This window comes from Pinus tabuliformis, chromosome 8 (assembly GCF_031772625.1).
Source record: "Pinus tabuliformis cultivar Carrire ecotype Pingquan chromosome 8, CPIR1, whole genome shotgun sequence".
Taxonomy (NCBI): Eukaryota; Viridiplantae; Streptophyta; class Pinopsida; order Pinales; family Pinaceae; genus Pinus; species Pinus tabuliformis.
In genome coordinates this window covers 686750426-686769235 of record NC_142294.1, presented here as the reverse complement: position 1 = coordinate 686769235, position 18810 = coordinate 686750426, and the positions used below count along the sequence as shown (strand labels likewise).

Genomic DNA, 18810 nt, shown 5'->3' with positions numbered 1-18810 from the left:
TTACTTTCCTTCCTTGATTTCTCCTTGGGTTTACCATGCAAAGTTTTTCTAGTTACTAATTTACCGCGCATCTTCCTTACCCCTTTATTTTACATTCATTCATTTTTTTCAAATTTATAAAGTACAATAAAAAGGATATGGAATTGTATCTCGAGTTCTATGAAAACTTCCATATTATTTTATGAGTTTTCCATTTTCACTTAAGACCTTCAATAAATGGAAGCACACCTCAATACAATATGTAGGATCAAACTTTGAGGCTTTGTGAAAATGAATCAATTATTTATTCTTTCTATTTGTTGGAATTTGATGGATTGGGACAGTGGTGGACCATGTTTTTATGCTTTTCCATTTAAGTTGTCTATTTGTCCCATTATTCACATGCATTCATTTTTTCAAATTTATGAAGAATATGAAAATTGTATCTTCATTCCTATTATAATTGCCATCTTACTTTATGGGTTTTACATTTTCACATAAGACCTTGAATAAATGGAAGCACATCTCAATATGGTATGTAGGATCAAGTTTTGATTCTTTGTGAAAATGTTTCAATCATATATTCTTTATATTTCTTGAATTTTAATGGATCAGGTCACAATGGTGTACCGTGTTTCGATGATTTTCTATTTATCTATTTGGCTAGTTGTGGTAGAATACTAAAACTATAAGTTGTTATATGGTTTCTAGATAGTTAGCTCAAGATTGAATATTTTCAATCAAATTACTTAAGGTGGTTGTTAGCTTGTTTAGTATAAAACTGATTCATATGGTGTTGATGTATAGGGATATGTTTTGTACCTATTCCTTGAGACAAAGAATTCTATCACAATGTCAGGAGACATTGGTGTGGAAAAAAATTAATCAAGAGCCACCTGGAAACATTTAGGCATTAGTTTAGATGAAGAGTTTCATGTTTCTTATCCTTATGTTTTTCACTATGATAGGTAGGTGAGGAAATATATATCTTATTAATGTGATTTCGTAAACATATGTTTCGAAGTGAAGGATGTTTCATTGGAATTCTTGTTTAATTAGAACTAAAAGTTGACTTCTTAAAATCTAGGTAACTTCTATACAATTATGATCTCACTTTAAGTATAAGATTCTTATTGATACATGCATTTCTTACAACCTTTGTCTACATTTTCTCTTCTATGTTATTGATATTTACAAGCTCAATGAGGCAATACCTAAATAGGTATGACTTGTACTCTTCTGAAGGTACGTACAAACAATTTGTTTGGTAAATATAAATGAGACAATTTGTTTAGTAAATGGTTTTGTGAAAATTTTGAGTGACATTAGGATTCATTGGTAAACATTTATAATAGAAAATTATGATGTTGTGAAAACATAAATTCATTCCTTGGGCTTTTGGTTAATTCATATTTTCTTTGTAAAGAAGGTTGTTAATATTGAAATAATGATTGTAGAACCTAGAATGATGAACATTATTTTTTTGCTTGTTTGAAATCATGTGCATTGCTCCAAAACATTTTTGATGATGTTTAGGAGCACTGGAATGAACAAAATGGTAATAAGGGTGAATTTTTCTTGTGTAAATATTGATATTTGTTTATGATTTCTACTTGAATTTTTCCTTATTCAAATAAATTATGTTTCTCATTTTTCATTCATTTTTCTCATTATGTCATCGTCATCATCTATTTAAATTTTATAGATATTTTTTCTACACACTTTCCTCTTACACTGTTGTTTTGTATATGCAGATATACATGATTCTTGACAGTGGCCAGAAAGGGGATCTTCATCTTTACTGGGAATTGAATTTCCCTCTTGAGTGGAGAATGGAGAAGGTGCTGCTTAAGAAGTTTCTTAAGAAGTTTCTTGTAGAAAATTTTGTGATCCACTATAATGAAAATTATTGGCTTTTTGGATTAGATGTTAGTCAGTTTGGTGCAATAAAAAATGGAGAGTTGGAAATATGGTATGTTAATTCACCAATTGGCTCTTAAAACTTGTAACTTAGATTGCATGATTATGCCTAAGATTTTTCCTAAAGGTTGAATTCTAATTTCCTAAGGTGTTCTTTTCTATAGTGACATTTTATTTACTTTCTTTATACAAGTCATCTAGCCACATGGTGGCCACTATCTCCCAACTAAATAAAACTTGTTCGAGTTTCTAGTAGGGATTCCTACCGCTTTTAATGTTGTGATTCTTTCACCTCATGGCTATTTTAAGCAAGAAAATGTTTTAGGAATGCCAAACAAGACACCAATGGATAGGTAAACTATATTTATATAATTTCAATGTCCATCACATGATATCCTCTCTTTATTGTTTGATTATGTTTTGAATGTTTCTTTCGATTTTGTTGTCTTTGAACTATGAAATGGAAAATATTTGGTATCATGTCCATTTAAAAAACAACCAAAGCTTGAAGGTAAAATTAGTATTACGCTTGATTGATTGAAATCGTTTTATCTATTTTGTGTTAAAATATTTTCATGGCTATTATAAAAGTTTAATTTCACGTTGTTATTTGAGCATAGGTTGTTTATATAATTGATAGATTTCATGTGTTGGATAATGAAGTGTTGTTGCAAATAAAATGACAATAATTAGACATCAAACATTAGATTATTTGTTTTCACAAGTTATATACAACTTGAGCCTTTTAGCATGTAACTTAATTCACATGATTGTGCCTAAGCTTTCCTTGAAGGTTGAAAACTAAGTTACTTAGGTGTTGTTTTCTATGGTGATGTTTTATTTTCTTTGTTTATATAGGTCATCTGGCCACATAGTGGCCATTATCACTGAACGGAAGAAAACTTGTTTGACTTTCTTGCTTTGATGGGGAAAAATGGCTTTAACATTGCTAATGTTGAGGTATATGTCATATATCTCTTTTATAGTCTACTTTATTTTATATTCTAGTGTTCATCATCTTTCATGTATTATACTCTGTATTGAATCTTCTTTGGTTTTCAGAAAAGGAACTCAATATTGATGGTAAGAAGTAGAAAATGAAGAAAGAGGAGAACAATAACACTCGAGCAACAAATGAAAAAAAGAGAGAGAGAAGAGAATTGATTTAGTGATACACTTAGAGATAATATCCCACATAATACATAGACATAGAGACTGATGGTCAAGTCTTCAAAGTTGGTGAATTCATGTGCAATATCTTGGAAACACAATGATAATGTTTCAAAGCGATGAAACAATATTTCATGTGTAAATTGTAGCACAACTAATATTAAGTTGGAAACTCATATTGTAATACTTGACATTTCATATAATATAATTTTTGTGGTTGAAATTATTTATGGTTGCACTTGATAATTTTTAGTATTGTAATTAACATATGTAACTTTGCATTTTCATATTAAATGAATATGCACATTGTATGATTTTTTTAATTTAGTTGCAAAGTCATACTAATTAATTTATGTTGATTAATAATGAACACAAAATTAATCTAAAACTACTAAATTAATAGTTTATATTGATTAATGATGAACACAAGTAAAATGAATATATGACTAAATTAGTTGTTTATAATGATTATTAATGAAAGTAAATGAAATGAATATAATTTTTTATACATTGAATATGAAACTACCAAGAAAAGATAAATGACTACTGCAATTGATAAATTTGTGATTACAAATTACGACTACATTTTTCTTAGATACAACTATTAGTAGCTAATTTACAGTATCTTATAACATGACAAAAATTTAGTCATATTTCTTTGGTTATTAATTGGTTTTAAGTGATGACTCAATTTTGCATATATATGACTATTAGTAGCTAATTTATAGTATCATATAATACGACCAATATTTTGGTCATTAATTTGTTTTCTATGGTGACCATATAGTAATATATTTTGTTGTATATTTGGTCATTAATTGTGACAATTAATTACTAAATCAATGGCTAAATTAATTACCAAATTTATCACTAAATATACTACTAGATGATAAAATTGAGACAAGCAATTAATGACTAATATAAAAATGACTAAAAGTTGGTCACGTTATAAGATACTGTAAATTAGCTACTATTGATCACCGACTGAAAAATGGTCGCTTATATCCAAATTTTATTCAGTTTTTTAGTAACTAGTTAGCCATTTTGTACTAGTTATATAAGCTAGGTGTATGAATAATGGTTGCATACACACACAGGTTCCCTTCAGTAAAGTTGCGTACAAAAATCAAGATATGAAATTGAAAGGTTTAATTGTTTGAAAATAATTATTCACCCCCCATTTCAGCATTTTTCCCAACAATTGGGATCATAGCAGTGCTTCGACAGAAGCTTGATTTCTTGAAGGAGATTATTCAAGATGAGTAGTAACGAAGAAGAATTTTCTATCATACCTCCTATATTTATTGGAGCTAACTTTGTATTTTGGGAAGTTAGGATGAGAGTATACTTGTAGGCACTAGGAGATGATGTATGCGAAATCGTTGAAATTGGATATCAATATTGAGTCTCTATTCCTTTAGATATTGTAGGAAAGAAACAATATGAAACCATGCAGAAGCTATAAATTCCATCTTGGGAAGTTTGGTCGAGTCTGAGTTTGTGAAGGTAATGTAGCTAAAAACAACAAAAGGAATGTGGGATAAGATTATCCAAAGTTAGGAGGGTGACACCAAGGTAAAAAGTGTTAAACTCCAAACATTCAGAATACTATATGAGACATTGAAAATGCATGACGATGAAATCATTGCAACATTTTTTGTTATAGTAGATGAAATTGTTAATTCCATTAGAAATCTTGGTGAATAAATAAAATCTGATACTATTGTTGAAAATATTTTGATATCAGGGTGTCCAAACCAGAATGACAAAAATAACAGTCGAACAATCACGTTTAAAATAAAGGTAATTCAAAGAAAATGAATTCTCTGTATTTTCTTTCCAAATATAACACGAAATGCCTATATATACATAACAGTGCCTGAACATAACCCTACAAGAAGTCACAAGCCTAACGACCAACAAACCCTAGATGAGGGTTTTGGGATGGCTTCCATTATATATGAATTTACAGATAACCAGTATCGAAACCCAAGAAAGACTGCATTAAATCGACCCAGGACGCTTGACTACAACAGAGGGACATCAAAAAACAAGTATTGAGGAAACTAAACCATCAAGAACCTACAGGCCCTAACTTTAAGAATGAAATTGATGACGGTGACAGAGCCTACCAAGCAAGGGCCGAGGTGACTACGCCAGGCATGCCCATTTGCAAACCCTCAACCTGCAAGAGAACCAGGACAAGATTGTGAGTATAGCTGTCAACTATGAAAGAAAGAAAAAGTGAATAAGTGCATACGCAGAGAGGGATTCTTTTCCTTACCTGGAGGGTTCGCAGTGCAGACAAAGCGTAGGTCATTGAGCCATAAATCTTGGATAGCGATTGAGACAAAGGAGTGATTTCATTTACAGATAAAATAACAAAGGGAATAGAGTAAATCATGGATGGATGAAGTTACCTGAAGTGAAGTCGAAAACAGAGGAGTGCCATCGCTTTGCAACCTGGATGCATGCACAAAACCACTGAGATTTACCAGCAAAATGACCTCATAACAAAACAATGACCGTGGAATAAAGACAAGGTAAGCAGTTGCACGAGAATTACAAACGTATACTCACACAGGTGACAGAACTACCAATCTATGCACAAAGAGCCAAGACCACAAGTTACCCAGGTGAATGCAGGTGCCAATCTCTCAGGCAGAGTAGCCCCTGACTGGCGCGCACATTAGTTACAACGTAGCATCATACACAGGCAACATAAGCATTACCAGAACAAACCCTCAACACCAAGAAATGAAGAGTAGAAATGACCGAGTGACAATAGGAGGGAAGGTTTTGGCAAGAACGAGGAGTAGGAAATGCAAACCAAGGTGCCAGTACAGTGTTAATAACTACAATCATAATTGCCACCTTACCAAAGTCCAGAAATATCCGAAGTTATGTCACAAACCACAATTTAATCCACAACTTAATCATTGTTTAAATCATTTAATTAGTGGTTAACATAACAGTGTGTTAATTCCAATCTTTATTGTGTGGAATCGTGTGGAGTGTTGGGTTGGTCCCATCATAGTGGTATCAGAGCAGGATTTGGAATTGGCTGGAGAAATGGAGGTAGGAAGGTGAGGTCATGGAAGAGGTGTTCGAAGGATAGCAGAGGAAGGACTGAGAGAGGAGATCAGGATTCTTACTGCCCATTTGGAGGCAGTTGAAGTAGGGAGAAGAAGGGATCCAGAGATAGGTGATGATAGCGAAGAGGAAGCTGTAGCGACAACAGATGGATCGGATGAGGAAGGATCAGAAATGAGGCTATTGAGGTTGGTCCTATTGGTGCACAGCAAACCCAAGCTAGAACTCCTAAATTATGATGGCAGCTTGTCCACAGAGGTTCTGTTGGACTGAATCAGTGAACTGGATAAGTATTTTGAGTGTGAGGAGGTCAGTGAAGACCGTAGAGTTAAGTTCACTGCGACAAAGTTGGAGGGACATGAAGCCCTATTGTGGGATAGTGTCCAAACAGAGAGAAGGAGATTGAACAAGTTGCCGATCAAGAAATCGTCCAGGATGGTGGCCAAATTGAAAGGTAGATTTCTGCCTAAGGATTACCAGATTGCACTACACAGGCAAGTGCAGAATCTGAAACAGAAGGGGATGATAGTAAGGCAGTACATTGAAGAGCTTTACCAAGTGAACTTAAGGGCTGGTTATACAGAGGACACCCCGCAGAAGACAGCCAGGTATGTAAATGGTTTAAGGTTAGAAATCTTATATGAAATTAGTATTCTTTCTCTGAAAAACATTGAAGAAGCATATCAGAGTGCTATGAAAGCTGAAGAGAAAATTACTAGAAAACAAAATTCTAGGAGAGGACGAGGAACCAGTAGAAGAAGAGGCCGGTCTTATGGCAGAGGGAAAACTTCTAGCAGTAATGAGGAAGGCAATAGTTCTAAAGGTTCCAGAATAGTAGAAAAAGGTGACAACACGAGAGGTGGTAGGCTATATCAGTGAGGCAAGGGAAATGGCCAAGGCAGATGAGTTGGTTATCAATGTTACAGGTGTTACAAGTGGGGCCATAGATCATTTGAGTGTCTTGAGGCAGGCCAAGCCGGACAGAGGGGTGTGTATGTTGCACAACCAGAAGAAGCAGAGGCACCTCCCCAAGTAGCAGAGAATGCTCCAGAAATAGGGGAAGCCCTAGTTTTGAAGAAGGTATTGTTGAAACCAACCAATGAAATAGTTGAAGAAACTTAGCAGAAAGCTTTGTTTCGGACAATTTGTAGGTCACACGGTAAGTGCTGTAAGCTGATTATTGACAGTGGAAGTATAGATAACTTGGTGGCCACAAAGATGGTAGAAAAGTTGGGGTTGAAGCGGTTGAAACACCCCACCCCTTACAAAGTTTCATGGCTGCAAAAAGGCCATCAATTGCTGGTAGATGAGCAATGTGAAGTGGAATTTCATATCAGTAGATATAAGGATAAGGTCATTTGTGACATAATGCCGATGGATGTATGCACATACTACTAGGCAGGCCATGGCAATATGATAGGAAGGTGGTACATGATAGAAAGACAAACTGTTACAAGTTTGTCAAAGATGGGATCAAGCATACACTTGTGCCCATCAAAGATTCAAAGACAACAGGGACAAGTGAGACAAGAGCATTATTAGTAAGCGGAAAATAGTTTCTAAAACAAGTTGAGGATAGCGAGGTAAGCTATGCTATTGTAAGAAGAACAAAGATGGTACTGCTACACATAGAGGTTGTCAGATTTGCCCACAGAAATTCAACAGATGTTGCAGGAGTTTACCAATATAGTGGTGGATGACCTGTTAGATAAACTGCCCCCCAAAAGAAGCATAAGTCACCATATTGACTTCATACCCAGAGCAAGTTTCCCAAATAAGATAGCATATCAGATGATCCCCAAAGATAAGGAGGAGATTAGAAAGCAGGTGCAGGAACTGCTAGACAAAGGGTTGATAAGGGAGAGTTTGAGCCCTTGCGCAGTTCCAATGGTTCTCGCTCCCAAGAAAGGAGGAGAATGGAAGATGTGCACAGACTCAAGGGCCATCAACAAAATCACCATCCGGTATAGGTTTCCATTGCCACAGATGGACGACATGATGGATTGCCTAAGTGGGGCAACATATTTTTCTAAGATAGATTTAAAGAGTGGGTATCATTAGATTCAAATTCAAGAGGGGGATGAGTGGAAGATAGCCTTCAAGACTAACGAGGGACTGTATGAGTGGCTGGTTATGCCATTTGGACTGAGCAATGCACCCAGTACCTTTATGCGGTCAATGAATGAAATGCTAAAAGAATACATCGAGAAGTTTGTGATAGTGTACCTGGATGACATATTAATTTTCAGCAAGACAAGGTAGGAACACTTTCGACATGTTCAAAAAGTGTTGGAAAAATTGCAACAGAATAAGTTGTTGATAAATCTGAAAAAGTGTACTTTTCTGAAAAAAGAGTTGGTTTATTTGGGCTTCGTAATAGCAAAAAATGAGCTAAAGATGGATCTGGAAAAGATTGTAGCGATAGTCAATTGGCCATCCCCAAAAAGCTTATTTGAGGTACGTAGTTTTCATGGGTTGGTGAGTTTTTACCAGAAATTCATAAGAAATTTTAGTGAAATCTGTGCACCTATGTTGGACACTATCAAAAAGGGCAGTGAGCCTTTTTGATGGACAAATGCAGCAGAAAGGAGTTTTCAGCTACTAAAGAAGAAGATCACAGAGATACTGATCCTAAGATTGCCAGATTTTAAAAAGCTTTTTTAGGTTCGCTGTGATGCTAGTGGAACGTCTATTGGAGTTGTACTTAGCCAGGAGGATAAACCTGTTGCATTTTTCAGTGAGAAGTTAAATGAAAGCAAGTAGAAATATTCATCTTACGACAAGGAATTCTATGCTGTCATCCAAGCACTAAAGCATTGGAGACACTATTTGCTGGGAAATGAATTTGTTTTGTTCTCGGATAATTCTACACTGTAGTATGTGATGCAACAGCACAAGCTGAATCACAAACATGCCAAGTGGGTGGAATATTTGCAAAGTTTCACCTTTGTGTTGAAACACATCAGCGGGCAGGCCAACAAAGTGGTGGATGCATTGAGTAGGAGGGCCTTACTCTTACAGGAGAGTAGTGTACAAGTGCTGGGTTTTGAGCACTTGAAAGATTTATGTCAGACTAACACAGATTTTAAGGAGCCTTACGAAGCATGCCATAATCCTTTGGTGAGAGACAATAGTCCATGGTTGGACTATAACTTGCAAGAGAAACTATTGTTTAGAGGAGGACAACTATGCATTCCTAGCTGCTCGATGAGAGAGAATATTATTCGGGAAAATCACAGTGGAGGTCTAGCCGAACATTTCAGCATAGACAAGACACTCGAGCAGCTCAACCTTTTTTACTTTTGGCCAAAAATGCAAAGGGATGTACAATGATTTATGACCATATGTATAGTGTGCCAGTTAGCAAAGGGTCACAGTGAAAACACGAGACTCTATACACCATTGCCTATTCCAAGTAGACTGTGGGACTCAGTCAGCTTGGACTTCGTCTTGGGTCTACCAAGGACACAGCAGGGTTATGACTCGGTGATGGTAGTAGTGGACCAATTTTCGAAGATGGCACATTTCATCCCTTGCAAAAAAACCAGCGATGCCACTCACGTGGCCCACTTGTTCTTTATAGATATTTTCAGGCTACATGGTTTGCCTAAATCTATTCTTTTTTATAAGGATGTGAAGTTTACAGGGCACTTTTGGTGCACCCTGTGGAAGAAGATGGATATGCAATTGAGTTATAGCTCTGCTTATCACCCGCAGACCGACGAACAAACAAAGGTGGTAAACAGAAGTCTGGAGAACTTGCTATGAAGCTTTATTGGTGAGAATTTGCAGATGTGGGATCAAATACTTGCCCAGGCAGAGTTCGCTTATAACGACTTGCCCAATCGCAGTACGGGTTGTAGTCCTTTTCAAATCTTATACAACATGCATCCTCATGGAGTGCATGAGTTGCGAGATCTCGGATAGAAAGAAAGGTAAAGTGCAGATGGGGAAGATTTCGCTAATGCGATGAGAGATTTTCATGAGCAAGTGAAAATTAAATTGCAGGACAGCAGCCAAAAATATAAATAGCAAGCAGATTTGAAATGAAGGGAAGTGTAGTTTAATGTGGGAGATGAAGTCCTCGCGCATTTGCACAAGGAACGCTTCCCTAGAGGTGCATACAACAAGCTGAAGTACAAGAAGATAGGTCCCTGCAAAGTTCTCCAGAAATTTTCAACGAATGCCTATGAGATACAGCTGCCACTAGGGATAGGCATTTCACCCATCTTCAATGTAGCAGACCTATTTCCCTACACTGCTGACCTAGAATAAGAAGACAGAACCACAAGGCCTACACGAGACACCCAATATGGAAGTGCAACTTGGATGAGACAAATGCCTTACGTTCAACCTCCTGAGATCGAGAGAATCCTCGACACTCAGGTGGCCAAATGCACTCGACGGAAGGAGTATCTGCAATACTTGGTCAAGTGGAAGAATCGTCCTATTGAGGATAGTTCGTGGCTTAATGCCAGGAAAATAGAGCAAGTGGGTTCTTTAGTCGAGAAGCTCATGGACCGAAGTCATGATTTCTTTTTACCCCGGGAGCCTGGTGCAGGAGCATCTAGCTAGGGCACCATGACCGGGTGTTAGTCTCTGCCAAGGTGGAAAGTTTTATTAGCGAATTGGTTTCTTTATGTTCAATTTGTCAAAGTAGGATGCAGGACTTTGTTTTTCTTTTAATCTCAGTATTAGTTAGGGACAGTTTAGTCGGTTAGGGTCACTATTTTGTTTGTCCTTAATAAACAATAGTTTAATAACTGTTCTTTCATTTTAGAGGAAAAAGACAAATATGTATAATGTAAAATATTGTAGTACAGACAGAACTAAATACATGAATAGTTGTGTAACTAATAGAATAGCAACTGAAAAAGTAACTACACACAGTTCAGATAACTGTGGACAGAAGATATAAATGTAAAATAAAAAATCATTCAAAAGGTTCAGCATACAAGTATCCATAATAAAAAGAGCAAACAATTTATTCATTCGAATCCATCTGTAATAGCCATAATATTTCTTTATTGTTTCCTATTCATTGAACAACCAAAATAGTCGATATGGTGCATGCAGACTGTCTTGTTTATTTTCTTTTCTAAAGGAACAGAGTTCAAACAACAAGGACTGTATCGAATTCCCAGAATGAGGGTTGGTAACCCATTAAGAGAAATCACGACCGGAAACGGACAAGAACAATTGCAAGCAGTTCAAACGAAAAGAGCATATGCACATAGTCATAAAAGACAGAGAACACTTTCTCATTTTCGAATCCGTCCACCTGAACAAACACGGGTATGTCTACTATGCTTTCTAGTCATTGAAGTAACTACGAGTAACAACCACAGTGCAAGCACAGTTCCATCGTTTTCCTCTTTAAAATCATTTAAAACAATCAAGGAAACTCCACAAGATAACGAGGCATAGTTCGAGGGCGTACAAACCAAAACGAGAGAAATATCAGTCGAACAATTACATTTAAAATAAAGGTAATTCAAAGCAAACAAATTCTCTGTATTTTCTTTCCAATTATAACATGAAATTCCTGTATATACATAACAGTGCCCAGACATAACCCTACAAGCAGTAACAAGCCTAACGACCAACAAACCATAGACAAGGGTTTTGGGATGGCTTCCATTATATATGAATTTACAGATAACGAGTATCGAAACCCAAGAAAAACTGCATTAAATTGACCCAGGACGCTTGACTACAACAGAGGGACATCAACAAACAAGTATTGAGGAAATCGAACCATCAAGAACCTACAGGCCCTGACTTCATTGATGACAGTAACAGAGCCTACAAAACAAGGGCCGAGGTGACTACATCAGGCACGCCCATTTGCAAACCCTCAACCTGCAAGAGAACCAGGACAAGATTATGAGTATAGTTGTTGACTATGAAAGAAAGAAAAAGCGAATAAGTGCAGACGCAAAGAGGGTTTCCTTTCCATACCTGGAGGGTTCACAGTGCAGATAGAGCATAAGCCATTGAGCCACAAATCTCGAATACCAACTGAGACAAAGGAGCGAGTTCATTTAGATATGGAATAATAAAGGGAATAGAGTAAATCATCGATAGACGAAGTTACCTAAAGTGAAGTCAAAAACAGAGGAGTGCCATCGCTTTGCAACCTGGATGCATGCACAAAAACCACTGAGATTTACCAGCAAAATGACATCATAAAAAGAAAATGACCATGGAATAAAGACAAGGTAAGGAGCTGCACAAGAATTACAAACGTATACTCACACAGGCGACAAAACTACCAATATGTGCACAAAGAGCCAAGACCACAAGTTACCCAGGTGAATGCAGGTGCCAATATCTCAAATAGAGTAGCCCCTGACTGTTGTGCACATTAGTTACAGTGTAGCATTATACATAGGTAGCATAATCATTACCAGAACAAACCCTTGACACCAAGAAATGAGGAGCAAAAATGACCGAGTGACAATAGGAGGGAAGGTTTTGGCAAGAACAAGGAGCAGGAAACGCAAACCAAGGCACCAGTATAGTGTTAATAACTACAATCATAATTTCCACCTTACCAAAGTCCAAAAATATCTGAATTTAAGTCACAAACCACAATTTAATCCACAACTTAATCATTGTTTAAATCATTTAATTAGAGGTTAACATAACAGTGTGTTGATTCCAATATTTATTGTGCAGAATCGTGTGGAGTGATGGGCTTGTCCCATCATCAATATAAAGATATGAAACCCCTCATATTTATTTATTGTTGTAACACAAGGAATTTTTCCTCCAATTGTCAAGAGATGAAAAGGAAGGTGCAACAATAGATGTTGAAGTATCAGTCCAAGAAATTAGACAGACAAAAGATTTGGTAAGAAGAATAATCCCCTTTCCCCTTTCTTGAATAATGTTGAATGCCATAGTTGTAAGAATTATGGGTACAAAGAAGCTACATGCAAATTAGGAAAGAAATATTTTTTTCAAGACACTGTAATCTAAGGCATGATTATGATGAGACCGAACAAGGAAAACTGCGCAAGAGTTATTCCAACACTCATAATAAAGGAAAATAAAATGGTGCTTGGAGGCAACATAGAAAAATATTTGGATATCAAAATTATTAGCAAAAGATGGGCATATCAGAGTTTGTATTACTGTGGTTGATCTCTATTATATAACCTTCAACTGGTAGAGACTCCAATTATAAAAAAATAAGAAGAATTAGCCCTAATAGTTCTCCAAATAAATACAGTCAGAAAGAGGAGCAAGAGGTAAATTGCATATTAGAGATTGGTGCTAACAAGAGGAATCATCAGTGTATTGGAAGAAAGTCACTGAATCATGAAAATGTACTTGTTTAGTGCAGGAAATGAGCACTTGTTGTTGACCAAACTCAGAAATCCCAAGTGTGGAATAAAAAGGGAGCTAATCTACTCAAGGGGAATATATTTCTTGTTCCTTTTCATTCAAAATAAGAGTCGAGATTCAAGGGAAGACAGAAAGGTCGTATTTAATAAGTGGAAAGGAATATGCCAAGTAATGTATCAGAAGGATAAGGAAATTATTGGATATTGTTGTCAAATTAGATTAGTAGTTTGAGTTTATAAAGATGACGATGATTTGTTTATTGTTGAAGTTTTTTCTGCAAGTATTGTTTACATATTCCTAATGTAAAGGTGGAGCCTATACATAGGGGGGAGTAATACTCAAGTCAAGATTTAAGTATCAAATTATTCATTGAAATTTGATATCATTAATTTGTATTAGTTTTTTTTCTAGAAGATAAAGGCTAATGTTGTTTACTGCATATTATGTTCGAGTAATCAGAGTGGATTGATGTTATGTTGTTTTTCTAACAGGTAATTGGTACCGATCATCAAATTTGTTGGTGAAATGAGCATCATTAGTGAATGAGAACACATAGTTATCAAATGCTCAATAATCGCTACCAGTGGCATCAATTCAACAATTGGAATCATTTTAACACTTCGTATAAAAGGTACTATCAATTGTTATTTACAGTCATTTGATTCTTTGTCAGAGTATGGTGCTCATGTTGTCAAATGAGATTGTAAGTCCAAGTGTTGGTAAAACATTCCTGATTTGCAGGAATATTGTTCATGATGATTCAAATATATAATGGTGAGTCTGCTACCATTAGAAGTATGTAAAGTTGACTATGAGTTGTTGGTTTAAGCATACAAAGTCCCTCTACATTTTTCAAGTAAGGACTTCTACGTTTTGTACTTTGACGAATTGATAGTGTCATGCATAAGAAAGGTTTTTATTCTTGCTAGAGGTTAGGTGTATGTGTCTAGGGAGGCAGTAGTATGAAATGTAATCCTAGCTATGACTCGGACCAATAGGAATGATATTTCTCATGTATAATCTCAACATGATTGATGCCACCATTTTTTATTTATAGACTCCATGTCTATTAGCTTGATGTTGTATTTCGTGAGATGGATAGAAATTAGAAGGTTTCGTTTCGCTATTGTTCTCATCAAATGTTATCAACATTTTTCAATCAAACATCTAGTTATGCAATATCAATGCCAAAGCACTTAAATGATCATGTCATATTGTTCCTACATAGGAAAGGATCTTCATTGGTATGCAAGGGATAAAAAGGCACAAGATTCAATGAAGAGACAAAGAAAGAGGAGATAAACAGGGTGAAAGAAGAGGAAGAGAACTCCATGCATGAGATTTTGGGTTTAGCACCAAAGCATCTAATTCATCATCAAGGAAATCGACTGGATAAGCGAGAGGTTGCAAAGCTACTAAAGAAAGGAAGTTGTACAAGGGATTTGACTCTTGGTTATGCAAAAGGAGAGAGTGTATAGGGGCTTGATTTTTCTCGGTAAGTTTTCATTTTTATGTTATTATTGAGAAGGATGATGGGATTCTTATTGATTTGCAGCTAAGTTTCTCGGCCTTGTTTTGATTTGCACTTACAATAAAATGATTGTGTTTCACCACCATGTCTTTTGATTTGGTTATCTTTCTCCATAGAGGCATATTCACTGTTTCTTCTAGTTTTCTATTGTTTTTCATTTGAATTTGTATTCATTCTTCCAACTACATAATGCAGGGCTCCCCATCATCCTGTGAATGAAAAAGCTCTTCCTAGAGAATAAATTCTTTCTTCAAATAGGAAACTTCAGGAAAGAGAGAATGAATCTCATATCGATTCTTAACAGGATAAATAAACCCAACTATCTAGTGGACATCAATTTGATTTTTCAACAGATAATCAACATGCTAGGAAGAGGAAGAGGAAAGAGGGAAAAAAGAGGAGAAGAGAATAAAGGAAGATATCAAAGGTAGATAAAAAGAGTCATGAATCAGATTCCAAGCAAGATAATAGAAGGTATGGATAAGAAGCAAGTAGAAAGCACATAAGGTGACATGAAGGTAGCAGTGATGGAAGGGGAAAACATGCTTATTAAATTATTGAGAACAACATGATATCCACTTTTCTAAAATTCAATGTTTTCCAGTTGATGTCAATGGAAATTTGAACATCTTCTTGTTATTGAACGTGTTAAATTGATTTGACAATTAAATAGTGAAACAAGTAAAATATTGCTTCCTAATGTAATGTAAAACTGGTATTGTAGCTCCCTTGTTGTGCATTAATGTAAATCCTTTTGTACTATGTATTATGCATGCCAATAAATAGACTGCATGCTTAAAAAAATGTAGGAAAAATGTCATGATGTCATATAAGCATCATGACATGGAAATTTCTTTATATGGGGGGCATGATGACTCGTACATTGTTCTTCTCCTAATTCTATAATGCAAATGGAAATTTCTCAATTGGTAGAGTTGGTGATAAGCATAACATGAGAATTCAGCCATGTGTCTATTTACATGGGATGTGACTACTCATTTATATGTTGTCAATAATTCAAGACATTATAAAATACAAACTTGAATCCAATGAAGTACCTCGTGGAAGAGGACTAGATCTTTTGGATGATGTTAAAATGTTAACAACCAGATCTTGGTCCATTTCTATGATCTTCACTTAAAAATATAAGGAACAACAATTAAAATTTCATTTCTTATTGTATAATAAACAAAAATTATAATAAAGGTGACTGATATTATATGACAAACCCAAGTCAAATTTTCCAAGACAAGCTTGTGATCAAATGATTCTTCTAGAAGTCTTGTTGCCTCTACAGTAGCTGCCAGTTAATCATGTGTTAGACCACTTGACTCCTTCCCTCTTTTCCCCATAATAGAAGACCCTTATAGAGGTATTGTCAAATTTCTCTGTGATGTAATTCACCATATGTACAATGCTTGTTGTTGTAATCCTTTACCTGTATACAAGAATGAAAGTGTTCGTAAATTCCCAGACTCTTCTAGCAAAGTTTCTAGTTCCTCCTGCACTGTCCATTCAAGCCACAAGGTCATCCTTATTGCATCCTTCTTATAATAGTCTACATGCCTTTACAACATGCATGGTTTCTAAATTCTAGAACCCCATTGTTTACCAAGGTATGCACATGACACATGATCTTAAGGCCTCTAGTCACTAAACTAGACTACGAAACTAGAATGCAAGATGCCACACATTGGCCTCTATTTATAATGTGAAAACGAATGCACATTTTTACCTGAAAAAATATTATGTATTAAAGAAGCACAATACATTACAATGAAATTTACATACCACAACACAATTATTTTCAAAGGATGCAAGTTTCTCCATTTCATCTATAAGTCCAAAAACTCTATAAAGGTACATCAAAAGTGCATCAACAACCTCCTTCATTAAAGGAGTGGGATACTTGTTTTGGCCCTAAGTAAAACATTACAGTTTTCAATTATAGGCATATTACCTTTAGTTTGAGTTTAAAAGTTAAAATTTAAAGGATTTCTTACTTGTATGAAAACTCTGTCTAATCTCAACATGATTGATGCCACCTTTTCTAATTTTATTGACTCCATGTCTATTAGCTTGATGTTGTATTTTTTGAGATGGATAGAAATTATAAGGTTTCCTTTAGCTATTGTTCTCGTCAAATGTCATCAACTTTTTTCAGTCAAACATCTAGTTATGTAATATCAGTGCCAAAGCACTTAAATGATCATGTCATATTGTTCCTACATATGAAAGGATCTTCATTGGTATGCAAGGGATAAAAAGGTACAAGATTTCATTGAAGAGGCAAAGAAAGAGGAGATTAAGAGGGTCAAAGAAGAGGAAGAGAAAGCCATGCATGAGATTTTGGGTTTAGCACCAAAGCGTGTAAGTCACCCTCAAGGAAATCGATTGTATAAGTGAGAGGCTACAGAGCTACTAAAGAAAGGAAGTTGTGAAGATAATTTAGCTCCTGGTTATGCAGAAGGAGAGTGTGTAAAGGAGATTTTTTTTTCTCGGTAAGTTTTCACTTTTATGTTGTTATTAAGAAGGATGATGGGATTCTTATTGATTTGTAGCCAAGTTTCTCAACCTTGTTCTGATTTTCACTTGCAATAAAATGATTGTGCTTCACTTCCATGTGTTTTGATTTGGTTATCTTTCTCCATAGAGGCATATTCACTGTTTCTTCTATTTTTTTATTGTTTTTCATTTGAATTTGTATTCATTCTTCCAACTTCATAATGTAGGGATCCCCATCATTCTGTGAATGAAAATTATCTTCCTAGAGAATTGAGTCTTGCTTCAAATAGAAAACTTCAGGAAAGAGAATGAATCTCATATGGATTCTTGAAAGGATGAAGCAACCCAACTATCTAATGGACATGAATCTGATTCTTCAACAGATGATCAACATGCTAGGAAGAGGAAGAGGAAAGAGGAAAAAAAGAGGAGAAGAGAAGAAAGGAAGACTTCAAAGGTAGATAAAAAGATTCATGAATTAGATTCCAAGAAGGATAAGAGAAGGCATGGATCATAACTAAGTAGAAATCACAGGAGGCAGCATGAAGGTAACAGTGATTGAAGGGAAAAAAAAATGCTTATTAAATTATTGAGAAGAGCATGATATCCAATTTTTTAAAATTCAATGTTTCCGGTTTATGTCAACGACAATTTGAACATCTTCCTGTTATTGAATGTGTTAAATCGATTTAACAATTAAATAGTGAAACATGTAAAATATTGCTTCCTAATGTAATGTAAAACTGGTATTGTAGCTCCCTTGTTGTGAATTAATGTAAATCCTTTTGTACTCTTTATTATGCATGCCAATAAATAGACTGCGTGCTTAAAAAAATGTAGGAAAAATGTCATGATGTCATAAGGAAACCTTCTGCAACAATAAAGAAACCTCTTCATGGAGGAAAAATTGTAAGAGAAAGCACACATACAAAAGGTGACAAGAAATGGTCTACTGCTTTCTCGAACTACAAATCAAATAGCAACATAAAACCATCTTGTGCATGTAAAAAAGAAAGCCTCTCCTTGGCATTCTCCTCTTCACCCCTATTTATGCACTCCTATACACGATAGACTACCTCATCATAGCTATTTTTCCTCAAGAGTTCCTTTAATTGTTCTTCTATAGATACTTGTTTCAAGAAACTTACATAATAAAAGCTTCAATTAGCATTGCATTGCGAGGAATTATTTTTCAACTATTTTCCCCCACTACTACGTGGCCTTTTATTTTTATTTTCAAAGCATGTATTTTTCAATAA

The 18810-nt window shown here is 35.4% G+C and overlaps 2 pseudogenes; both read left to right on the top strand.

Annotated features, from left to right (window-relative positions):
- LOC149237448 (uncharacterized) overlaps window positions 1–15599 on the top strand; it is a 32176-nt pseudogene extending 16577 nt beyond the window's left edge.
- Window positions 15600–16608: 1009 nt separating this feature from the next.
- On the top strand, window positions 16609–18113 carry LOC149237447 (uncharacterized; annotated as a pseudogene).
- The last annotated feature ends 697 nt before the right edge of the window (window positions 18114–18810 follow it).